The 27,364-nt window shown below is 34.0% G+C and overlaps 1 protein-coding gene across 4 annotated transcripts in view; it reads left to right on the plus strand.

Moving 5' to 3' along the window:
- sbb (scribbler) overlaps positions 1-27,364 on the plus strand; it is a 297,475-nt gene that overhangs the window by 44,774 nt on the left and 225,337 nt on the right. For 2 of the 4 annotated variants that reach the window (XM_072539798.1, XM_072539797.1), the window contains exon 2: positions 20,860-20,880. The gene's annotated coding sequence lies outside the window, so the exon portion shown is untranslated. The remainder of the gene's footprint in view (positions 1-20,859; positions 20,881-27,364) is intronic. The other 2 variants (XM_072539801.1, XM_072539800.1) reach the window with 1 other exon arrangement.

Consider the following 27,364-nt stretch of genomic DNA (forward strand, 5'->3'; position numbering starts at 1 on the left):
TAGTCCTCTAGTTTAATTCGTTTGATTATGTTCTTGTTATAGATCAAAGATTTAAAATATACGAGGTGTGTCCTAAAAGTATCCGACTTTCGTGTAACTTAAACGAAATCCTTTGTTGTTCGTTATCCACCTCTTGGTATCCTTCGAAGTAATTCCCATTCGACTTAAAAGTAATAGCAGCAGTCTTGCTACGGTGATTTTTTAGTACTTACTCTTCTTCTTTAAGTGCCGTCTCCCGATCGGAGGTTGGATATCATCATCACTATCTTTACTCTATCTACTGCTGCTCAGGAGAGTTCTATAGAACTGCATTTAAACCAGTCCCTTAAATTCTTCGACCATGACACTCTCCTTCTTCCTATACTCCTTCCTCCTCTTATCTTTCCCTGTATTATCAGCCTTAGCAGTTCATATCGCTGTTCCCTCATTACGTGTCCCAGATATTGCACCTTTCTTATTTTTATTGTGTTTATTATTTCGCATTCTTTGCCCATTTCTCGCAATACTTCCGTGTTAGTTTTCTTCTGTGTCCATGCTATTCTAAGCATCCTCGTGTAACACCACCAGTACTTACTCTGTAAGTATAGTTAGAATACAGTGATGGTCGAGGATTTGAGTCACTAATAAGTAGTTTTTTAATTCACCGAATCGGAAGTTTTTTAATTCAATCATCAAAGAATGAATCTAGTCGATTCTATAATTAATTGCACATGAACATTTCTACACGATGCGATGTAGAATTGATAACCAATTTTTTGAGTTGTGTGTGGCCAAGTGTTGTTATGGAGCAGAATCGCACCTCGAAGAGGCATGTCGCGCATTTTTCGTCTTTGTGCCAATTTCACTTCATCAATAGTTGGAAGTAGTACCTAAGCAGCATTAACTGTATGTTCATGGAAAAAATCAATGAGCGTATGCCTCTGCGATCCCAAAAAAATCGTTACTTCATACTTGCCTGCTTAGACTTCGGAGTGTAATGATGCATCCATGTCTGGTCACTGGTGACAGTGTGCCTCAAAAAATTATCCCCTATTGCCAAAATTTTTCCTACACAGCAAGACCGTTTACTTTCTGATCTTTCGTCAAGAGAAGAAGAACCTACCTTGTCGACACTTTAGAGGGTCTCTACTTCGAAGTATGAGGAGTAAAATAAAGATGCCATTATAATTAAATTTTGAATGCTGTTTTAACAAAGGATAACAAATAATCGTAAATGTCTTTTCTATCTAAAGCCAGCAGATACATTATATTATTAGTCCAGTCATTAGAGATTTGACCCATAAAAATCATACGAACAAACTGATTTTTTCTGAGAATATCAATTATGGGATCTTAAAAAAGTTGCAACAAATTTTACCACTTTAATCCCTGGTCTTCCCCCTAAAACCTCACTCGTGGGGGGGGGGGGGGTAAAAAAACGCAAAAAATCGATTTACCAAGAATTTGTACGTTGTAGAAAAAATGTTTCAAATAAAAAAATGTAGCTGAGATAATTTTAAACAAAAATGTTTAATAGTACTTTTTACGCAGAATAAACCATTCTCTCAGAAACATCGCTTGAAGCGACTGGCGATTTTAAATGTCAGTTCCGCGCGCGAAATCAATGCTAAATAAAATTTGTATCAACTAGACGGTAAAAAATCGATATCTTTTGATCGGACTATCCTATTGACAATAATCAAAATGCGTTATAAAAGTGAAGAGTGCAGCTTTCAGTAAAAGGGCGGCACGGCTTCCAGCACAAAACAGGTCATTTTACCATGTAAATCTCCATAAGAAATTCTAAGGTCCATTTTGGTCATTTTTGGCTCATTTTGTGGTAAAGGGGCGACGGCTCATCGGTTAAAAGCTGTTCAAGGCCTGTTCGAGACCTGTTCAATATACTGTTCAAAAACTGTTCAAGACCTGTTTGAGACCTGTTCAAGACCTATTCGAGACATGTTCGAGACCTTATCTATAGCTGTTCAAATATTGATCATATAGTACATTTTACAATGAATAAAGATTTGAACAGCTATAGATCAGGTCTCGAATAGGTCTTGAATAGGTCTCGAACAGGTCTTGGACTATTTTGTGCTAGAAGCCGTGCTGCCTTTTTACTGCCTTCGTATGTAATTTTTGTATTTTCTCGCAAATGAACTCAGTTTCTAGAAAGCTGTTCAATAAATAAACTTTGCGCGATTTTTGCCATTCTTTATTATTCTCGTGAGATCAACAAAATTGATTACTTTCATTGACCGGTGGAAGTGAAATTTTCATTGTTGGAGACGAGTCTTCAAAACCTATAACATGAAAATTCGATTTTGATTTTTGGCAACAAATATGAGGCATTTGAAATATGACATATTTCAAATGTCTCACATTTGTTGCCAAAACTCAAAACTAAAATTTAGTGCTATAGGTTTTGAAGATTACTTTCTAGTTCTGGAAACTCCATAGTAGTCGGTCAATGAAAGGGATACACTGTATTGATCTCATGAGAATCATAAAAAATGGCAAAATCGCGCCACGTATTTATTTAACACCTTTATAAAAACTGAATTCATTTGTGACAAATTACAAAAATTGTATACGAAATCTGTATTCTTTACACATCTTCATTTTTGTCGATAGGACACTCGGATCAAAAGCTATTGAATTTTACTGTCGAGCTGATACAAATTTTATTGAGCATTGATTTCGCGCGCGTAACCGACATTCAATATCGCCGATCGCTTCAATCTTTGTTTCTGAGAGAACGGTTCATTCTACACAAAAAATGGTAATAAACAATTTTATTCAAATCTATCTTGAGTTACATTTTATATTTGAAACCTTTTTTTTTCAATAGCGTACAGATTCTTGGTAAATCGATTTTTTCCATTTTCCATCCTCTACGTGGGCCGTTTTATGGGAAAGTCCGAGGTAAAAGTGGTAAACTTTTTTGTATTTTTTTAGCGTCGTAAAATTGACATTTTCGGTAAGTAAAATTCAGCTTGTTTCGATTTTTAGTTGTAGAAATATCCTGAAAATTCCTAAAATATTTTTTGTTTAGATAACTTTATTTGTTCTTCTATTGTTAATTCGCGATTTATTTCTTCCCCCATTTGTATACCTTCTTAGCCAATGTTACCTGCAACTGCATTGTTTGTTATACCTACATATGATTTGAACCAGAAGAATTTAATATTTTTATGAAGACCTTGTAAATTTTAAAGTATATTTTGAATGTTCAGAATAATGTGATTGGATGTATTGGAATTTCAGTTTTTTAGAGTCCTATTTCTGTCAGAAGGTTCAGAATGATGTGTGGTTTTCAATAAGGAACGGGGCCGGTTCTAGAGTTTTGGGCGACTCGAACAAACAAAATTTGGCACCCTTTCGGACAAAAATATAAAAATTTACGGCAAATTAAAATTAAATAAATAGTAAATAGGCTAAATCAAAATTACACAATAAAGTACTGTGCAAAAATTTATTTATTTGTAGAAGCTTGACTTCTACCAGTGTTATTTGGAATTGCTTAACCTGTGTAATTTTAGATTGCTGGGAATTTCCTTCAGTTGATATTACTTGATGATTTACATTTCTTTTGTACAACTCTTTTAGATAAATTGTAAGTATTTATCAGACATAAGTACCTACATTTTTGTCTATTTTGATGCCATCTTTTGCTAACTATTTTTTTGCCAAGTTCGTGACATTTTTATTTTTGAACTTATATTCCAGAGATATAAAGGTTTAAGTAAATAACCGAAAATAACAAGTTTCCACAATCATGCCCTAATCAAAAAATGTTATTCATTTGTAAAAGTGTCTGTCACGTGTAGCATCTTAAGGTAATAGCCTATACGTATCCGTTATCAATTTATTTACCTATCCAAAACAAATAAATCGATTTTTAAAATTTTCCCGTTCCTCCCACATGCAGTTCGTCTTCAAACGGGAATCCTATTAAAACTGTTAGCATCTGTCAATATCATGTTCGTTTTCTAAAAATAAAATCCATACCCACCACTGTGAATATTTCCAACTGTTTATGTGTTTCTCAATAATCTTGAAATATTATTTGTCTATGTATTAATCAAATTAACATAAATTTTCCTATGACGTGACCACTTCGTGGTTTAACGTTATTGATAAATGGCCAATATAGTGTGTTACAAAATTTTATTTGTGTTTAAAAAATAATGTAATAAATAATAATTTTTTAATTTATGAAAAGAGACTTCAAGCGACTCGCGATAATAAACGTTAAACATATTTATTTTTATGTCAATTTTTTGCATTGACGGTCGGAAATCGTTTATTTAGTGCCAATTGCGAAACAATGTTGAGTGCTAATGTAGTGGAACATAAAATGTCAGCTGTAATAATGGAAAAAAATTAGATAAACACACTTTTAACGTACTCTAATATTAATTGTGGGCGGCTGCTAGTCCCTCATCGAATGGTTACGCCAATATCCCTTTTATTACTGATTCCATGTAGCTAAATTTCAACTCTGCAGGACTCTGAGATGCTGCAATGTGATCTGAATGTAATAAGACAATGGTTCGATGATAACAAAATGTTTCTAAACAATTTTAAATGTCATGTTTTTACTATCACTCGAAAAACACAATTCATGGAGAACCAATACAAAATTTCTAGCGCTGTATTTGAAATTTAATGAACATTATCTGATCATCATTGGGAAGGCTCTTGGCTTCATAATGCGTAATTCAAATTTTTTTAAAAGATTTGATACTTTAATATCATTATACAATGCACTGGTAAGACCTTACTTGGAGTATGCCTCTATTATATGGGCACCATAAGCCGAATTCAATGTTGATCTGATTGAAAAGGTTCAAGAACGATTCTTCAGGTTTCTTTATGTCAGAAAGTTTGGTATCCATACATGATTTCCTATAATGCTATGTTAACTTGTTTTAAAGTTCAGCAACTGGATGATAGAAGAAATTTTCATTCAGCCCTTTTTATTTACTATGTTGTTGTTTTGTTTCCACAATTATTTAATATATATGGGGAGCATATTATAAGAAGAGCGCTTGAAGGATAGGAAAAGGACATCTCAATACAATACAATTACATTAAAAATAAATATTGCTGTTTTATTATTATAATATTAAATTTAATGTTCCAAAAATACATCTAAGAAATAATAACAAACGACTGTTCTCAACTAATAAGACTGATTGTTCACCCATAAATAAGATTTTAGAAGAATAGAAGAAAAGTGATAATTAACTGTGATATCTATAGACTAGAAAATTTTACAAGGAAATCAAGCAATGCACCCAAGGATACATAACAAGATCAAAGTTGAGCAACCAACATTGGAAGAAACGATAAACGTCATAAAACATCTAAAAAATAACAAAGCACCTGGCACAGATGGAATAACTGCAGAACTGATAAAGAATGGTGGACATGCGCTATGGAGGCGTATCCATAAACTAATCGACCGCATATGGACACTAGAAGTCATCCCAGAAGATTGGAAAGTGGGAATCATACTTCCTATGTACAAAGGGGGAGACAAACGACTCTGCAAAAATTATAGGGGCATAACAGTTTTAAATGTCATCTACAAGATATTATCAGGAATTATATATAGCCGCCTGGAATCGTTTTCGGAGGAGATTATTGGTGAATACCAATGTGGCTTCAGACCAAAGAGGTCAACTATAGACCAAATACATATGTTAAGAGGTATACATGAAAAATGTGTTGAATATAACATACCTATTTACAACTTGTATATCGATTTCAAACAGGCGTTTGATGGAGTAGATCGACAAAAGATGTTAAAGCAACTATCTATGTTAGGGATACCCAATAAGTTGGTTAAACTTATACGAATGACTCTGGAGGGTTCCAAAGCTATGGTGAGAATAGATGGAGATATGACGCAGGCCTTTGATATTGAAAATGGAGTTAGACAAGGGGATGCCTTATCAACAACACTTTTTAATCTAACTTTAGAAGCTGTTGTTAGAAAACTGGATATAAACGGCTGTATTAATACAAGATCTATGCAAATATGCGCATATGCGGATGATGTTGCCATAATAAGCCGCAACAAAAGGGTATTAAGCGAAAAAGTTATAGAACTGAAACGAGAAGCTGCTACGTTTGGTCTATATATAAATGAAAGCAAAACAAAATATATGGAGTGCACAAAATCGAATGAACATGAGAATCTGAAGGTAGACAACCATACCTACAAATATGCCTCCACTTTTCCCTACCTAGGCTCAATAATAAATGACAACAACATCAGTCAAGAAATACAAACACGGATTCTTAGCGGTAATAAGTGCTTTTATGCATACAAAGACTTAATGAAAAGTAAGTTACTGAATCGTGAGTCTAAGCTGAGAATCTACAAAACAGTAATTAGACCAGTGGTCACATATGGATGTGAAACGTGGACCCTCTCAACCACTGATGAAAATCAACTGAGAATATTTGAGCGCAAAATACTAAGGAAGATATTTGGACCAACCCAATGCAGCGATAGTTCGTGGAGAATTAAAATGAACCACGAGCTGGATGAACTAATGCAGAGCGCAGATATTGCCAGATTTGTAAAATCACAAAGACTAAACTGGCTTGGTCACCTAGAAAGAATGCCAGATAATCGAGCTGTAAAAGTAGTCCAGAGATGGAAGCCCCAAGGAAACAGAACAAGAGGAAGGCCCCGTAAAAGATGGATAGACGACGTAGAGAGGGATCTTAAAACCATGAACATCAGGCAGTGGCGAGGGAAAGTATCCGACAGGGCAGAATGGAAGAACATTGTTAAGCAGGCCAAGACTCACAAAGGGTTGTAGCGCCATTAGAAGAAGAAGAAGAAGATCTATAGACTTTTTAAATTCTTCTGTGAAACGAATAAAGATTTTGAAACAAATTTCTAGTCTGCAAAAGTTCTCTTCAAATTTAATTTAGATGTATAGTGTTTTTTACTTGTTTTATTCTGTCTAGGTTTAGTTTTTAATATAGTTATTAGTTTTAAGCAGTAGTAAGCACTCTCTTAATGTAATAACAATCATTTTGTGTTTTAAAGGAGGTTAAATACATAAATAAATAAATAAATAAAACTTTAAAATGAGTTTAATGATATTCGTTGATACCTAGAAACCTAACAAAGCATTTGATTTTTTTTAAATCGTTGCTTGTCCTTGTATCCTTAGAAAGGACATGGGACTTATATGTCCCATTAGTGTTGAATGGTAGGATAAATAAATCCCATCAGTAAAGAAATAAACTTATATTCAAAATAAAAAAAGTACATTAGACAAAAAAAAAACATTACTTCTTATGAATTGGTAAAGAACAATTTTTGCATAGAGACACATTGCACGCTGTACAAATAGTCGTAGTTCGAGTTGATTTATTTTGTGAACATCTAAAGCACCTTCTCCTAGTAGGCGTTTGTTGTGGCAAAATGGTCTCCAACGTCATCTGTTTCTGTCGTTGAGATATTCTTCCAGAACGGCCAATTAGTCGTCTTTTTACATTTGATTTCGATCGCAATTCTGCTAGTGGCACCAGAAAATTCAAAAGTGAAAATTTTGTATTATCTTGTACACTTCTTTTATGCAAATCCTTGTAAATAATCCAAGAATTTACAATAGCTACATAACTAATCTATAACAAATTTTCTTAAACATTTTCAGATTTTCGGTCCATATCATATGTGTTAACGTTTTGATCGGCGAGATCTTCTCCTCTGATAAAATAATTGCTTTTGGACATGTGAATTCAGCTTTTTCTCCAGTTTTCAGCTTTCTGTTGATAATTCCAACAATTGTACTGTAATAATTGGACATCAGCACCACTTGTTTCGTATCTTTCCATTTAGTCACTAAAATTCCTTCGGATGAAACTTTAAAACTCCATATCACCCCTTAACATTTTGATATTTTCAAATTTGGCACCGTATGGTGTTGGCTACAGTTTCAACAACTCGTTCTCCTAGAGTATCAGTAGTTGGTGTGGATTCTTTTCCCGAGTAAATGTTGAAATCGTATATATATATCTTGTGAAAGAATCACTTCGTTTCCACATTTTGTATACCTCTTTTTACTGGCTTCATAAGAAGATATTGCTTCAGGGCAGATCTTCCTTTGAACTTAGTCATTGATTCGTCGATGGACTGATGGGAACTCTCAGTCCTCGCCTTTACAAAAGTTTGTTTCAAACAAGAAACCACTTCTTCGATGTAGTATGTTTTTGATGTATTACTATTTCTTTCAGGATTATTATAGTAGGACTTAGATAGCAAGAATAAACAGCTTGAAATAGCTTTTTTATGAGGGAATTCGGAAGTGATTCGTTTTGTGGCCAGTAGTGTGAGATAGATGGTGCTTTATTGTGACACATAACCATAGTACAACCAATCACTGTCATAATTTCGTACATATTTGTTTTTTTCGTGTTTAATTTTATATTTCTGTTTTTTTCGTGTTTAATTTTATATTTCTGTTTTTTTGAAGTGCTGCTATTCTTTGGTTCGTACAGGAACCAATATGCATAAATAAACTACGCGGAAATAATTTTAGAAAACTATCAACAGGACGAGAAACTTTATCAATATTTAGTATTGTTATCCCATTTCTCTGGGTAGGAATTTCTTTTTTCGGACAAGTTTGTATTTGGTATATTCCATTGTGCAGTCAATTCATTCCTTTCAGACTGATCTTCAGATATTCCCGCGTTGTCATAACTTTCTTTCTTCAGAAGCAGTGATGTTTACATCCACACAGTCAGGATTATTCTCAGGTACTTCATCAGACTCTGAGGCAGAATCGTCACCAGGTACATAATCAGACTCTGAGGCAGCATAAGGTTCTTCCTCTGCTTTATTTTCAGAATATTTGATAGGCTTTCAATTTCTTCTTGAAGCTCTTTTTGTGATAGAAAACGTCTACGTGTCATAGTAAGTCTGCAACCAAGCAATACTAATGGGATAAATACGACCCGGTATAAACTACTACTGGTACACTAGAGTCCCGTTTGAAATTATGGTAAAATCGATGAAAATAATATCAAAAATAAACAATATATATCACTAACCTGTGTTAATCTGCAACTAAATTATATATAATCGGTTAAAAAAAACAGAGCAGCCCCTTTTTCTTTACTAAAATTGTATTATTTACGAGTTGTTGATGCACGTGTTTAGTTAACATCAATTTATAGATTACAGACGTGATATGTAGGTTGCCTAACTAGGTAATGCGCATGGAATGTATAAAAATATGGTTGCGTTCAAATAACATGGGCTTGGGGGACAAACAGATGCCAACAGATTGTTTGAAATCCGCTGGGATATATATGTACCCATAGTAATGAAAGGGACAAACCTTCAAAACCTTATGTTTTTAATGTTGGAATAAAATCGCTAAAAAGTACATTTTTTCACACTAATTTGTTTATAAATAAAAATTATCACGCAGGAAATCGTTAGAATATGTTCGTATAAATATGTATTATACATAAAAAAAACTTTCAGTATGCTGGCTTTTTGAGTGTCACGACAAAAAACCCTATTAAGTACTCTGGACTATATTGTAACGTTATAAACGTCTCATCTCTATTAATTTATATTTAAATAATTATTTCACTTTCATTTCTTTATCAATTTATTAATTTCTTTATCTTCAGTTTAATTTTTACTATTTTTTTTTTTACAAAATAGTTGGCGCCCTCTGTTTTTACTTTTCTTCCTCTGTCTTTATTTTCTCTCTCTTTCTGTCCCGTAGAATAAATATTCGCCCTCTCACTTTTTGTCCGGCAGACTATTCTTTCCGTGTTGACAGACAAGCTAGTTTCATGATATCTATAGCAACATCCTATGACATCTGTGCTAACTTCATTTAGTCTCCCACTTTCTGTCAAAACAACTTTTCTATGGTGGGATTATTTTTTGCCTCTTTTTGAAAATTATAAAAGAAGGCAAAAATTATTATAAGACTCATTTTTATGGTCTACAGATTCTCTTGGGATAAGTACTTTCATTGTGATATTTATTCTATAATTCTGACCGCATTTCCAATATTTGTAACCTTACTTTCTTTCGAAAGCACATTTTTTTTTTCTGATATATGCATTAGGACTCTTTAACAGAATTTAACTAAGTAGTAGCAATCCTATTACATCAGGACATACAGCCACCTGTGACTGCAGCTCTCCAGAAGCCACAACTTAATTGGAGGACCTAACAGCTAGATCAGACAAGCAGCCCATCGAAGCAATAAGTAGCACTTCTTAACTGTTAAGCTTTGGCAGGTTTAATTATTGTTTTTTTATTCTTTTAAATAAATATGTTTGGTTAAAATTTGTCTTATTTGCTATCAACTGAGAACTCAGGTTCAATCCCTAGTTTAAGACAAGACGAACTCACCCTTGAGATACTGAGCTAAGCAAGGTATAGACGATAAGTTCCCATGGTTGATTGAAGTATTATTTTTACAATAGTACTTCAATTCTCTTTGGTAGTCTTATCGTTACAATATAAGGAACAAAAAAACAAATAATAATACTGAAAAAGTAAATAATGCACACATTCATATATTTAGTTCCGCAGTTACGATAAAAACAAGAAAATCCGTTTAAAATCCCCTGTTTCCAACAAGGAAAAGCAGAGAGAAATTTTTGAAATTAGCTGCTAGAAATTCCCGTATAAATGTTTAATTTTACGAAATACTTATCAGTCTCATACATGAATAGCAGTACAATTTTAACAATGTTTCATGATTTTATTGCTTGTGTAAATACAACCGTATAAATATCATGAACAAATAGTTTATCTCTAAAGGAAATATTGATTTAACATTACTGTAGCTTGTTCATGAATTTATCCTTATCTTTTGTATACTTAACAATATTTTTCCCCATAAATAAACTCCAACAAAAATGCACGATGATCAAACAAAATGCTGTCGTAATATATTTCTGTATTAATGTAAGCAGTGATCCTATCTTCAAAGTTTCGATTTAAATTTTAAGATAATCGTTTTACCGACTTTTAAGAATGTTATCTTGAACAGCTGGTATTAGTAGAATTAAGAAATCCTTCAAATATGTTTTCGGATTAGTAACTTTAGTATATCGTTAATTTGTAAGTATTATTTATACACAGTTCAATATTTTTGTCTTATTGTATTTTTTTCGTTTATTTTGTAAATTTTATCAGATAGACCAGAGAAATTTGCAAATTAACCCTTTAAAGCTTTGTGGCTACATAAATAGCCACCTGAAAAGTACCTAAATGGTCAAATATATATTATGGAAACTAACTATGCAAATCACTTTGTATTCAACTAATTTTATTTAACTTTATATGTGTAGGATAGTGTTGTAAATAACTTCTTTCTGGTGGTTAAACATGTGCCCCATATCTGTTTAAGGGCATATCAGAATCAAATTATTTGGTGGTCAAACATGTGTACACAATTTTTTTGTTGCTAAAAAACACAATCTTTGATACTGTTTATGCAATTTATTACTTAAAAACAAACAAATAAGCTAAAGAAAGAATGAAATTAACTAAAACACTATTAAACAAAGGAAAACTTCTATTAAACTTCTATTACTTTGGTAAATGAAAATGATTAAAATACTCCAACAAAGAGAAACTTTGCAAGAATTACATGCAATTCTTGAAGGCATTACTTTATCTTTTGTCCTGCAGCAGGCGCATATCCTGCATGTTCCTTTGCTAGAGAGGTGAATACCAACATCTGATATTTTTAATTCGCCTTTTACCACTCTCACACTTAGTTTAGTTGCCTTCGTTATTACAATTACTTGGTTAGCTAACTGACTGCTAGATGACTTAGTGGCTTCTCTGAACTTTGTGACATATTTACTGTTGTTTTATATAAAATGTATGAATTTACTATGGTACTATCTATAAGATAGTAAAAAATCTTGAGCCACCATCTACGTGACTTCCACGAGATTGAGTAAGTGCCAATAAGTTGGTCAAATAAATTGACACCACCCATAAATTTATTGTAATCAGATATACTTTTGGGACATACAATATTGTCCTTGTCTTCCATTTTATTTGTTAGTTTGACATATCACTACTATTGTGCATATTTGATGCCACAATCACCGCTGTCTTACCTCTTTGCATCCATTTTCAAATAGATATATCTCCCGACATAACAGAATTATTCTCACCTAGTTTCATTTGTTTGTCCTCAACTAACAAATCTTTTGGAAAATAGTTTCTATTTGACTGTATGGTACCACAACCAAAAAGTTTCACTGCTAACAATCTTTTTAGCAATGGAAGATTGGTAAAAAATCTATCAAATAATAAACAATATCCAAACTCCTAAAACCCCCCGAGAAAGGCTTAAGACAATGCATTCTCCCAAAGTTGCTTCACTACTTTTGGTACTTCTTCCCTGATGGATTTCAAATCCCAACAAAAAGCCGGTTAATCGCCCAAACTTTGAAACCTCGTTGATTGGTTTTAAAGGCATGTACTATTTCAAACTGCTTCTGCCTTTGAAACCAATCATGCTTTCATCTATTGACAAATTTTGATTGAGAAAAAAGGCATCATGGTAACTTTTGTTCAAAGCATCTATCAGAGGTCTAACCTTATATAATTTATCAAAATGTGCCTCTCCTTTTTTTTGGCATTTTGGTAGTATCATTAAGATCCAAAAATTTCCTAGTTTGTAAAAATCCTTTGAGAGACATGATATTTGCAATCCTTCAAAAAAAATTCATTTGTTTATCAGTACAAACGAATTCGTGGTAAAATATGACTTCCCATCAATATCAGAATTCCCCGAGAAATGGAGTACAATTTTTGTGGGTGAAGTGAAGATACGTCTACCTTAACTCTAGTTCCTAAAGGACTTTCTTATGAAGAAGAACTACTTGTGTCATCACTTTCAGAATTGGCGTGTACATATGTTTTTCTGTTATATTTTCGGGTAGAAAATTTGGATCAGCTATACTGTCATCACTGTCATAATCACTGATATTTGGGGCTACTGTTGTAATTTCTTTTTCTCTATTAGTTGTAGAATGGCGTACTTGTTGAAATAGTTCTACTGTCTTCAGCATCACTATCCCCTCCTATATCTGGAAGTTTCTCTTTCAGGATCAAATATATAACAATAATGGTTTATTGAAAGTACATACCTTATTGATGATCAAAATTTGTAACCAAACTAATTTAAATTTTCCAATTATTCCAATTTATTCACGAAAATAAACACAAAATATTAGAAAAATATACTCTGAACAAAAACACTAGATGTTAAATAAGCAACTCTCTTGCAGTGGTTAAATATGTGGTCACTTATTACATGTTCTCGGTTGTAAGCGCTGTTGTCAGATCTATTGAATAAGTGCCACATATTTGGACACAGAACGTTTACAACGCCCGACTGCCACAATAAGATTCTAATCAAATAAAAGGCAGATATCGAGCACAGTTTTTATTAAATCTTACCCAAGTACTTTCGCTCTTAGAGCATCTTCAGGGACATTTCATCAAAATTAGGCTATCCAGCAATATACGGAGAATGTCATAGAATTGACGAAATGCCCCTGAAGATGCTTTAGGAGCGAAAGAACGTCGGCAAGATTTAAAAAAAACTGTGGTCGATATTTGCCTTTTATTTGATTAAAATTCATTTACTCGAGCATTCAACCTTATATCACAATAACATAAGGAATACAGACATTGTCATCCTTAAAGTACGTGGTTACATACAAAAATTGAACTGTATGAAAAAAAGCACTGTAGCAAGAGGATCCACTATCTACGCATCTACCATATTCTTGAAACAAACAGTTAAAACAGTAATTAAGATGAAAAAAAAACAAAATGTAATTATCAGAATGGTGGACAAATTTATTGAGTGGGCATTATATTCATTGGTTTAGAGAAATATTGGACATTCTCTAAAAATGAGTGCTAACATAAATTAACGACATTCATAAATCGACCATATTGGTAACTTTACCGTTGCAACAACAAGGATTTCGTGATTAAAAAAGAGGTGTGTACAAATTACAGACTCGAGCAAATTTGGGACACTGTGTACCCAAGAATCGAAATATCAATTAGTACCGGCTTATGAAATAAATTAGCTGATAACATTTTCACTTCTACATTTTTATAATTGGCCACTTAACATAATTTATGGTACAGTTAATTATCTAAATTATTGGGTTTTTGATAGGTTGTGATTATTTCCAACTAGAAATTATCGGCTAGGGATCATTAGCGCGTTATATTTTTGAATTATACTTTAAAAACAAGGCCTTGACGAGTTTTACAGTTTCTGGTTTTAATGGAGGTATTTTTCTACCTGGGGTTTCTAAAAAGGGCCACTTAAAAGGATGGTAAGAGATAATAACGGTGATTATGCGGGTTTCGGCAAAAAATGATAAAAATAACAACGATTGTGGCGACATTAGTGGTACGGATGTATCTGAAAGAGTTTATAGTATTTTTTATCTTTACATTTTTATCTTTGAAGAATAAATTTTTGATGGAATCTCTAATTATTGTAGTGTATTGAAGCAAAAATAGGTTTAGTCAACTCTTGTATAGTCAGTCGGAAATGTTTCGGCCAGAATGCGCAAACATTTAAGTAATTATTGTTTTTCGGAGTGGAAATCGAAACGTCAAAAACAAATTTTAAATACACTCAGATGCAAAAAAAACGCAACGGAGAAAATTTTGGTCAAATTCAAAGTATTTCAATTTTTTATTTTTAGCCCTATTTTGATGATTTTTTTAGCACACTGTGTATAAATTTATAAATTTTAATTAAGCCAAATAAATTTGCCACCCACAATTTAGTACTTTTTTAATTGTGGTTATTTTGTAATACGACGTGGTGGCTTTACTGACTGTTATCATTATGTCGTATTGACACATTTTGTTTATCTATGATTGATCATGGTTCTTAGTGTCAAAGATTGTGCGAAAGCCGTTGCTCTGGTTGAAGATGGTCGAAATTATGCATATGTGGCTATAGTACTACACACTCATTGCTCTACCATCCAAAGGGTAGTGGAACGTTTTTACGAACCGGAACAAACAAGCGGGAAGTGGCAGGAAGCAAAAAAACTACCGCTTTAGATGATCGTTTTATACGAGTCAACGCTTTGCGGGATCGTCAACAGCGGTGCAAACAAGAAATCAGCTTCAAGAGGTTCGAGGCAATAATGTAACTCTATTTACAGTTCGTCGAAGATTACATGAATTTGGTTTGCAAAGTTGCAGACCAGCGACTGGGCCCAAATTATTTCCACGGCACAGAGGTGCTAGACTACAATTTTCCAGGGAACATTTACATTGGAGTTAAGGACAATGGAGTAATGTTCTTTTTACGGATGAGTCGAGATATTGTCTTCACTTATCAGATGGGAGAGAACGAGTATGGCGTCGAACTGGAGAGAGATTTTGCGGAGTGCGCTTTCAGTCCACGTGTTAGCCATAGAGGGGATTCGGTGATGGTATGGGCAGGAATATTCCGAGAGGCGCACACTGAATTGGTATTTATTGAGGGTTCGTTGACTGCCCCCACTCGTTGACCCCACTCTGCAATGTGTGTCACGCAATATTTAGAGAAAGTTGGTATTAATGAAATGAACTGGCCAGCGTGTTAGCCAGATCTGAACCCATAGATCACGTTTAGGACATGCTTGGTAGACCTATTAGAGGTCGCGAAGTCGCACCAGCCTCAATTAACGAACTTCGCTTGGCTCTAGAAGAGGAATGGCAAAACATCCAGCAAGATGATATTCGCAACCTCATAGACAGCATGAGCCGACGTGTACAGGCAGTTATAGAAGCTAGGAGACGCAAAAAAAAGTATTAAGTTATTTTTTAGTAGTTTGTCTTTGTTATTTGCGTACTTTGGTTAAGTTACATTTAAGTTGTTTTTTTTATGTTTTGTTATTGTTATCATTGTTCATTAAAGCCAAGATCATGTCGTTGCTTTTAATCATTATTTAAATACAGTGCTTCTGGGATGACGATATGACATTCCTTTGATATCAGTCACCAAAGCCCCCATCGTCGTATTACAAATTAATACAAAAAATAATGGTAATACATAACAGGAAAAGTCGTAAATTGTGGGTGGCAAAGTCATTTCGCTCCTAAAAATGAACCAATCCATATTTTCACATAAAACAAAAAAAACATAATACTTGGTTGTAAGAACACATGGTTGCAACCGAAAAACAAGGTTTTAGGAAAATCCGCTAACGGAATTATTCCACAGGATGTTTCAAATTTAGGATAAAAAACCACCTTTCGATTAACCCCTATAAGTCAAACAAAAAATTTTATTAAAAAACTCACCATACTAAATTGAAAGTTATAAATTTTTACACAGTGTGCAAAAAATCATCAAAATGGGACTAAAAATAAAAAAACTGAAATACTTTGAATTTGACCAAAATTTTCTCCGTTGCGTTTTTTTTGCATCTGTGTATAATTTTTATTGCAAATAATTTGGTTTAATCCCATAAAAACACAATATAAGTTAATTATTGTAGTTAAATTATTACATAAATAATAAATATAATAAACATTTACCGGGAGCAATTAAATGCTAAGTAATAATCCAGTAAAATACATAACATTATGAATGTTATTTGTTGTTCCAAATATGAATAATTTAAATTAAAACTATATGTGTTATGCCTTGCTTTCAATTACTATTACACATGCGCAGAAACTTCAGAGGTGAAATTTTGAAATGGAAATCTTCTATCCATGCAGCTTCCAATGGTTGTATTGCTCGTTTGGAGTCTTTCCAAGGCGATGGTCAAGGGTAGATGATCAGAACCATGTGGATCTTGAATAACAGACCAAGTTAATTTAGATACAATGCCCTAGGCACATATTGTTATGTCGATTGCTGATGGTCTGGAACTTAGTGCAAGAGTTGGAGAACCATTATTTATATATAATAGGTTACATTGTTCTATCACCTCTAATAAAAGTGTACCGTGAGTATCATTAGTTTCACACCCCCATGCCATGTTGTGAGCGTTGAAGTCCCCTCCAATAATGAATCGAGAAGGAATGTGTTAATAAAAATGGACCCATTCTTCAACCGTTACTCTAATACCGGATTCTTTGTATATGAATATTATACATATGTATAGGTTTATACAAGAAAGGTTGATACAAGAAAGTTTAACAGCCAGGCATGTACAAGTAAAATTATAATTATCTAATAAATTTATTTCTTCTGTAATTAGTTTATCTTTAATTAAAATTGCTGTACCTCCATACCCATTTAGGTGATCAGATAAGCAATTATAACAAGAAAAATTATAAAATTTTCCTGGTTTAAACCATGTTTCTGATAACACGGCCACATATACATTTTTTTGAATAAGTAAGGCTTCTAAATCTGGTTTATTAGAAACTGCTGAGCGGCAGTACCATTGTAAAAAGTTTATAGGGCTAGTAATGTCTGAGAAAGTGACGTTTGAACAAGTAAGTCTTCTTGCGGGATCGATGGCGTACGTAAGTATTTATTAATTTGTTGTATAATCTCTGTTTTTGATGTGTCTAAATTTTCAGTGAGTCCTAATGTGTGTAACTAATTACTTAACGTATACAATCTTAAATGTGGCGACTGCCCAAAAACTTACATCGGTCAAACTGGTAGAACTTTTAACAAACGTAGAGCAGAACATAAAAGTGTTTTCAATAATAGAAAAACAGATTCTACGTACGTACTTCATATTCTAGACCAGAATCAGTCTTTTAATGACGAATTTCAAATTCTTCACATCCAAAATAAAGGGCTTAAGCTATCTTTAAATTAAAAAATACAGACATCATTCTGAATGACCATCTTGAGACAAACAGTTCTCCCCTCCTTAATCTATTCAGTTAAAGACTATAAAGTGTAAACGCATATTGCAGTATTTTATTGTTGGTAGGTATTTATTCTTTCAAAATCTATAATCCTTGGTCTTTTTTAAATCCCTGTTAATCACATCCCTAGTTGTTAATAATAATATTCCCTTAGGTAGCGCATTGTGTCTGTATTAATTATTTTGCTAATGCATTTGTAATGTTTCGAGTTTATGGCAGCAGCGCTCGCATTCTCGGAATGTTTTCCATTTTAGTCACAGGTTGGCAAATTGCTCATAAGTAAGTCACGTAGTTTTTTTCATTGTTAAGCTATTCGCCATCTTTGAATTTTGCACTTTTGAGTTTTAAGTTGATTTAGATATGTTTTATTTTAATTTCTCATTTACAATTTGAACCTATTGGATAAATAAGTTTCATTATGTTCTATGAATATGTGTATCCATAGCTGCTCCCAGCCTACTTGATAAACTAGTACATCATTATTTTTCTTCATTGTTTTCATAAAGTATTTTTAAAGTGAAGGATGATATGATATTAGGATAATCATCTTAATAACAAACTTATTAAGATGATTTCCTAAGTATAATTAAATTTTTTAAGGATTGAATTGGGGGGGGGGGGAGCATCATTAATAACATAAGATTTGCAGACGATACCGCAATCATGGCAGAAAATGTAGAAGATTTACAAATTCTTATAGAAATCATTAACAAAGAAAGCAAAAAGATAGGAGTAACAATGAATATAGATAAAACCAAATACATGGTGATTTCGAAAAGCCCTGTTGACAACATACACCTAACATTGGAGGGTAAACGGTTAGAGAAAGTCGACAATTATAAATACATACCTCGGAGCAATTATAAACTCACAGTTAGATCAAAATGTGAAGATAAAAGTCAGAATTGAAATAGGTCGAAAAGGATTTATAAAATACAAGTCAATGTTTATCTTGGATAGCTCATAGGATAAACTGCAATTTAGTAAAAGTATTCTGCAATTTTTCGGTCACGTGGTTCGCAGATGTGACGATAGTTTCGAGAGATGAATTGTTTCTGGAAACGTTTCGGAGAGAAGATCAAGAGGACGATCACCAAGTAGATGGTGCGACCAAATTAAGAATTCAGCTGGAAACTCATTTTGCGAAGCTCTCAGAGCAGCTGAAGATATTGGGAGAAAGCACGATCCTCAGTAATGGAGAAACAACAAGAGAGAGAGAGAGAGAAAGTCCGTACGACAATCTGTAAAAAAATTGGAGGCATTCGAAATGTGGCTACTTATATAGGCTTATTCATAAAATTCCTTGGACTGCAAAAGTCTCAAAAGAAGAAGTGTTAAAGACGAATTACACATGACAGAAAGCTGACGAACACGATTAAAATAAGAAAAACATCTAGGCCCCATACTTCGAAACGATAAATACTCTCTGCTATACGTCATCATGCAAGGAACAGTAGAGGAAAGAACATGCTTGGGAAGAAAGAAGAAATCTTGGCTGAGGAATATCAGAGATTGGACTAACCTCAGTGTTGGACATATACCTATTTCACGTTGCAAAAGATAGGGAAGCGTTTAAAGAAGTGATCGCCAACTTTCGTTAGAAGACGGCACAATAAAAAGAAAAAGAAGGATCGCATTTTATTTAACTGTACCTTAATACCCTTTGGCTTATTCAAGGTACCCGATATTGCCTGTCTTGACTTTTTCTTCGATGTTGTATCAAATAAATTGTCATTGCTTTCTCAAATCCGTTTTCGCACTATCATAACTATCAAGCAAGCAAGCAATTTAATTAAACCCACCCTGTGAGACATGTTCACCCCTTAGAAATTACGTTCCGGGTGTAACAATTCATTGGAGCGAGGTGTATTAACTCGAGTTAAAAACAGGAGTCATTCCACCTCGCTCCAATGCTTCAGACCATCCCTTTCCCCTCTATAGCACTCTGATGTGCGATAGGTGCACAACTATTAGCCAAATTCTCTTCATGTGGGAGTCCTGGGTAATAGAACTCCAACATGGTTCCCTAGTCGATTTTAAATTCAGGACAGCGTGACGCGCTTTATTTCTGTGATCCTCTAGTGACTAATCCGCGGAACTAAAATGGCTTGCTTGAGACTCGGTTGACCGAAGCCGTTTTTTATGTTTTTTGTTAGTTTTTTTTGTAGGATGTCTGTAGAAAAATCCTATTGTGGTTTAGTTGGTCCTTACCTCTTGGAGCCCACAGAGTGCGGCGATTTGCAGTGTTTGTCGACTATTTAGATTTACGAACTATCCTATGTTGATTTATTTATTTATTATTTCTCTTTGGGATTGTTTTCTCTCTGGTGATTTGTCATAACTATCGAACAAAAATAATCACTCGTCTGCTAGGACCCTTAGCTAAACTGTACTAGTCCAGTCGAAATTTAATAAAATGTAGGTACATCTTCGCCGAGCGTTCAATATCACCAAAGAAAGATATCTCTCTAATTCAAGTTTTTTACAACTTTAATAAAACGTTATTTATAAACGTTATGTTTTGTATTTTGAGAACGATTTCCGAAGTGGAAATCATAGTTATTTTGAAGTAAAATTGCCAACAAAAAATAATAAACTGTTCACTGCTGCTCTAAAAAGCTGGTTAGGCGAGTAATTAAACCACTCTATGAGATTGCGTAGCCATGACACTATTCTGCAGAAGGTGGTATTGTATTCTCCTTGTCACTTGGTAAAGGTATTAGTTTTCGTATTTTTATTTCTTTATTCAGCTCTGTCGTACAGTGGCTCTATACCGTATTCAGGGCAGCAAATACAAACAATGCATTCGTAATTTTTAATGTTATGACCCGCAACAAATTATTAAGTTTAATTTAAACCCATTACATCTGTTAACAGACACAAAGGTATCCATTAAGAAAATATTGTACAAAGATAATTTCTGTAAAATTTATAATAGTTTTTGTAATTAGTAATATATTTTTTTGTTTCAGAAAGAATTCGGCTGACCGAGTGTAAGTATAAACTATTATTTTTTATTTTATATTATTAAAACTTTCTAAGACCAACAGTTATCTATGCTATAACGGATATAAGAAACGCTCGCAAGTAGAGGACTTGCGCATTAGCGTCCGCGAGGACAGTTAAAAAAATCGAGACGTTTTCCACAATAACTGGGATTCCTTGACATTACTTTTTTGATATAATTCACATAAAGATCATTCTTTGACCAGTACGAATGAAAAGATGGAAAATGACATAACCCCATCCATATAACTATATCCAGGAATCGTGTTATTTCGGCGACATCAGTATTGTGACACGCGGTAATACGTGCGCTTCTTTTTCTGATTTTTTTCCTGACACTGCAGGGCATAACGATTTGTTTCTTCGACCTAAAAATAAAAAAAAATAAATTAGATATTTACCATCGTGGACAAGACCATCGTGTACAAAATATTCGTAGAATTGAAAGAGCGAAGTTTTCGTATAATTATTGTGTATGAAAACCTGCAGAATTATAGTCCTCAAATGTAAATTTTTGTAAATTTTCGCTGTTGACCGGCTCCCAGACAATAGCTTCATTCATTGCATTGGATACTATTAGTCCTTCTAAAATTTCCTATTCGGAGACTTCAGAATGTTGGGCAGTGACAGATTCTATAGAAGCATCAACATGTTCTCCGATATTCGTATATTCTTTTTCTTTACTGGTGGACGCCGATACATCTTGTTCCATCGGTTTGGTATTTCCGGCCCCATGTTTTCTTTTTTTATTCTGTTGCGGAGTACTCGATTCATTTTCACTGTCACTAGAATCAGTTGGTTGGTACTCGTCCGAAAGATACGTGTCGTCAAATTCATCCGATTCTTCATCTGATAGAATTTCTTATCAATAAATTTTTGTTGCTCTTTCTCGTACGACTGCATTGTACAGGAAAAACGCAAGCTACGGCGACGGCGCTTTAGCTTGTTAGATTTGCCGACACGTTATCAACAGGAATGGATAAGTGAAGGCGTGATGCCACGTTGGACTCTCATAGGCATTGTGTGATAAAAATCTTGCTGATGGCCGCTAAACTCCAACATGGACTCACATTCTGAAAAATGAAATTTTAACCCAAATTCGCATTTTAGAGTGATTTGTGATTTTGATTTAAAAATTAAAGAAAGTAATAGAAATACTTTAAAAAAAAGTGATCGGCAAATGAAGACATTAAACTTTTCAATATTGTGGTCCTTAACCTGTAAATCAGTGTATCTCCCGTGAATTAATCTATAAACTATTTTGAAAAATTGCCAGGTGCAGGCTATGTTCCATTTTTTATGTTATTGAAACGCTTTTTTGTAGTTTATTTAAAATTGAGATTTATTATTTCGTGTTTTGACTGTCGTGCTCTTGTTTTATATAATCATAATTGTTTTGGCATATCCAATAATTGTTTGTATTTTTTTTTTGTTTAGCAAAATGGCGTCCGTGCGTCATCCGGATAATAGATTTGTTTTTCACAGGTTTTATAAATACAGTAATAGGCACTGCTTATAGCTTAATTGCATACAGTTTTATTATTATTGTTTGTGAACTGTGGAAAACAACTGAGTTTAGCATCGATTCCATTATTAGAATATGCTTCTTCGATTTCAATGGTTAAAAGCCGGTTTTATCATCACGCACTCTGACGAAAAAAATATTGATAAAGTTAAAGATAAAGTTTGGTATTGGGTGACTTGTCTAGTAAAAGTGCAGATGGGGGATTCATTGTTGAAGGCTTCCGTTTTATTTAAGTTAACATTTTTTAGTGACCCATGTCTCGACTTCATAAAGTAGTATTGATTATGTATAACATCTTACAAGTTTTAGTCTTAGCTGCTGATTGAGACAAAGAGGTCACTTTGATCTAACAAAACGTGTCTCTGCTTTGAGAAATTCTTGCTTTTATGTCTTGTGAAGGATCGAGCTGGTCGTTAGTCCAACAGTATTTGTAATGAGTTACCTCGTCTAACATTTGCATCTAACATTTCCAACCGTGCATTCGTTAGAGTCAACGGAATATTTTGTAATCCGTAGTCAGAATCTGCAATGAGTAATATGTCATCTCATGATCATCCCAGTTGGCTCGGCAATTCCTCGTGGACCTGCTCGCACAGAATTGGCCACTTCAAGACGCAATTTCACCTACAATATCTTTACAACTTTTTAAAATAGTCTTGGATTAAAATCTTGACAGCTACTATATATAGAAATCTCGTATCTATTTAATCTCTTGGAAATCTAGGAGATTTCCAAGTTCCCTTTTATATGTATTTGTGAGGGAATCGTGTCCCACCTGTTATCATATTCTTAATCATAGCAAAGTTTATGTATTTCAGTACGTTTTCATTTGACTCGGCATGTAAACTCTCTTTACTGATGGTGGGAGAAACGAGATATTCTCTTTCCCGACTTTGGCATTAAAACCTGCTGCTATTATTTTAACATCATTTTTTAGGTACTTCTCGTACTCCCGGTCCAGTGTTTCATAGAACATGTCTTTTTCATCGTCCTCTTTTTCTTCGGTTGGGCGTAAATACTTATAATGCCATAGCTTATAACATTACCAAACTTTGTGTAGCTACGGGTAGAGTGTCAGCTGTAGTAAATCTTGTAGTTCTTTTTTCTAGGTTTCCTGAGCGAGTTCACCTCATCTCCTGTAAAGCAATGATATCTGGTTTCGTTTTTATGCATTTCTTGTATGAGCATAGCTGTAGCTCCCGAATGATAAAGACTCTTACATCCCACGTGAACATTTTCAAATCATTCTCCTTATTTCGTTTGCGAGTTCGTCGTAGGTTTTTTGGTCTTTCTTTATTTGTATGTTGGGTTGCTCGGTTTAACAAGACGCATTGACGTGAAGAGAATTGGATTTAGGTAGAAGAGGGTGGTGAGTAAACTGGAACCAGCTCCATGGTTTTGGCATCCCACTCTATTTATCCCTTGCCTTGTCATCGGCGTATCTGCGTATCGATATTTAATATTTGGATGCCAATAACTCTTACTCCCAGTGACTTTGAGTGTTATTCTGAATTTTTATTTGGATACTCTTAAAAATAATAAACAAAAAAACAATAATATTGTTTATATTCAAATTAAAATTGGGTTTATATTAAGTAAATGAAGAGCTTAATGTGAAACAATGACAAGCCACACATGAGTTCAAAAAGAGTTAGTGCTATGATCGGTTAAAGTAATAGTATAACAAGCCATTAAAAATTTATTTCAGCCCGTCGTTAATAGATGACGCGACAAACCTATGGTAACAGTGTTGCATAGATCTAGTTTGTCTTAGTATCTACTCGACATAATGACAAGCCACATCAAAATGGCGAACATGGGCGAAAGCAATTCAGATATTTCTGTGAGTTCTGACGATTCTAGTAAGACGTTAGTGTTGTTCAGTCGACATTTGATGACAGTGACCGTGATCCTGACTATGTACAATCTAGAAGTGACTCAAGTGATGAAAATACAGCGGTACGTAATTTTTTTGTTAAATGTGGCTTGTCACATTATTACCATTAAAGATTAAAGTATGATTATTGTGGCTTGTGACATGGCTTGTTATATTATTGCATTTTGTTGTAGGATAATGAACAAGGTCCGTCAAGAAAAAGGACAAAACCAAACACACCCGACAAAACTCCAACAAGTCGATGGAGACAAAGCAATGAACACTGTTATTCAAGATCAAAAAGAAAAATTCGACGAAATTTAGGACAACCATAATATGTAAGCGACAAAACGAAAAAAAAATGTGCCTGGTCGAGAATTGGGACCGCCTTGCAGTTGCACTAAGAAGTGTAAGGAAAAGCTTCAGGGCCACAAGAGCAATATTTTTAACGAATTCTGGAACCTCGGTTCATGGGAGTTACAAAATAGCTACTTATTCGGATGTATAGATATTGTTAAGAAGAAAAGGTCCTACCGAAAGAAGAAAAAACATCAAGAATCGCATAGAAAGAGCAATGCAGTCTACTCCATTAATGTTAATGGTGAAACTACACGTGTCTGTAAAACAGAATTTTTAAATATCCACGGACTTCAAGCTTCTAAGGGCAGAGTAAATAACTTTGTTCACAAGAAGATAGAAGGAAATCTAGTGCCAGAAAGAGACAACAGAGGAAAGCATACAAACCGTGTGAACAAAATATCTGATTCTGAAATACTAAGTGTTAAAAACCACATACATTCGATTCCAAAGTATCAAAGCCACTACAGTCGACACAAGAACATGAATAAAGTTTATCTGGATCATAACATGAGTATAGCCAGTCTCTATTTGGATCGATATGTCCCTTGGTGTACAGAAATGGGAATTGAACCAGTCAAGGAGCATACTTACCGTAAAATATTTTGTACCGAGTATAATATTGGATTCAAGCTGCCAAAATCAGATACTTGCAAGACATGCGACGAAATTAATATCCAAATAGAGTCAGCAAAATCAGAAAAAAATGATTATAGCGAATTAACAACAAGACTTAACTTGCACAAGTGTAAGGCTCAGGCAATGCAACAACTACTGAAGAGCGAAACAGCCCAGTCCAAAATTGATAACAGGACATGTGTTTTATCGTTTGACTTGCAGCAAGCGTTACCGATTCCCAAATTAACCACTGGTCCTGCATTTTATTGCAGGAAAATCTGGATGTATAATCTAGGAATCCATGATTGTACGGAAGACGCTGGTCATATATGTTTGTCTGGACGGAAAACATTGCAAAAAGAGGAAGTGATGAAATTGCATCAATACTTATAAAATTTCTAAGCTCAAAGATAGGTGAAGTAGAGCATCTCGTTTTCTTCACGGATAATTGTCCCGGGCAAAACAAAAACTGGCTTTTAATGTCTTTATGGTTCCAGCTAGTGAAGGAACAAAAGTTTAAGTCTATTACACACCATTTTTTAGTCAGCGGACACACTCACCTTCCCTCCGACAGGGATTTTGTTCTTATAGAAAAACGACATAGAAAGTATGCTCCGCTTGTGTACTCTCCTGAGGAATGGCAAAAAATTATAAAAGAATCTAATAAAAAGAAGCCCTTCAACTTAACTGTTATGAAGCAGGAAGATTTCCTCAATGTACAACCACTCTTAGAGAACATTAAAAAGAGTACTCGCACTGATGACCAGCAATCTTTGGATTTTTCCAATGTTTTTTCCTTTTTGTTCAGGAGTGATAACAGACAAGCATTTTACGTTAAACATTCTGTGAATGGTACCTACAACCCCGTTAGTGTTGTCAAGAAGGGACGTCCTAATGTGCTTACTGTATCTGCTTTAAAACAGAAGTATATTGAGCCCATTCGGATTGCAAAAAAGAAACTCGAAAATGTAAGATCATTATTACCCTACATACCTTCAGTGTATCATCCATTCTACAAGACTTTGCAAGAGGATGTCAGCCCTGATGTTGCTGATGAGTTCGCCGAGTTGGTTGATTAAATAAGATTTTGGGTACTTATCATTAATGTAATAATGTAACAATCCACATTTTTTTTAAATAAAGACTGTTTTTATCTCAAATTTGGAGTAATTTTATTAATATTGTTATAAATATAGTTCCATAGCGCAACATGCACCCACATATCTAAATTAAAACAACAAAAGTTGTTACTGGATTTTATAATATTATTTTTAACATTCAAAGTCAAATATCTCACTTTTGCCTTTTTGAGGCTTGTCATTATTTCACATTAAGCTCTTCAAATATACAATTAGGTACGGCTCACATTCTGTAATAATTGGAATAAAATGGTTTGTGATAGCTAAAATATAGACAAATGTTCGGCTGTTAGTTTGTGACTGTATTTTATTGATGTATTTCATAGACATGAAAAATACGTTTTAAATTCACATTATTATTCAGATTATTCACCACAGAACTTTTTATAAATGCATATTTAATATTATTAATAATTTATAGATTTAGCAATATTTTAACTTATGTAAAGTAATTAATAATACTAAACAAACGAGATGGATTTATATTACGTCTTTATTGATGAACAGCAAATAAAATATATATTTCCTCTTCCTCCCTACTCCGCTCCACTTAGCGACATATTTTTCTCGAGCGAGGTGTACAGAGCGAGGTGTCTGCCGTACTGTGTAACGTAATTTTGTTATTTTAGTTCCTGTGCTTAGTGTGTGAGTGAATATAACATTGTCGTGGTAACTATTTGGGTAAATATCAAAAGCATTATATTTTCAGGAAGGATAAACACCCTCCCTTCTTTACCTTTCATCTTTGATTCAGTGAGCAATCATCATCATCATCATCATCCAGCCTCAAGAGTCCACTGCTGAACATAGGCCTCTTCCTCATGTTTCCAACCCCGTCTATCTTGCGCCGCTCTCATCCAGTTTTTATCGAGTCTTCTTAAATCGTCAGTCCATCTTGTAGGTGGTCGACCGACGCTTCTCTTGTCTTCTCTTGGCCTCCATTCCAATAACCTCTT

The sequence above is a fragment of the Diabrotica undecimpunctata genome, chromosome 8 (genome assembly GCF_040954645.1).
Source record: "Diabrotica undecimpunctata isolate CICGRU chromosome 8, icDiaUnde3, whole genome shotgun sequence".
Taxonomy (NCBI): domain Eukaryota; kingdom Metazoa; phylum Arthropoda; class Insecta; order Coleoptera; family Chrysomelidae; genus Diabrotica; species Diabrotica undecimpunctata.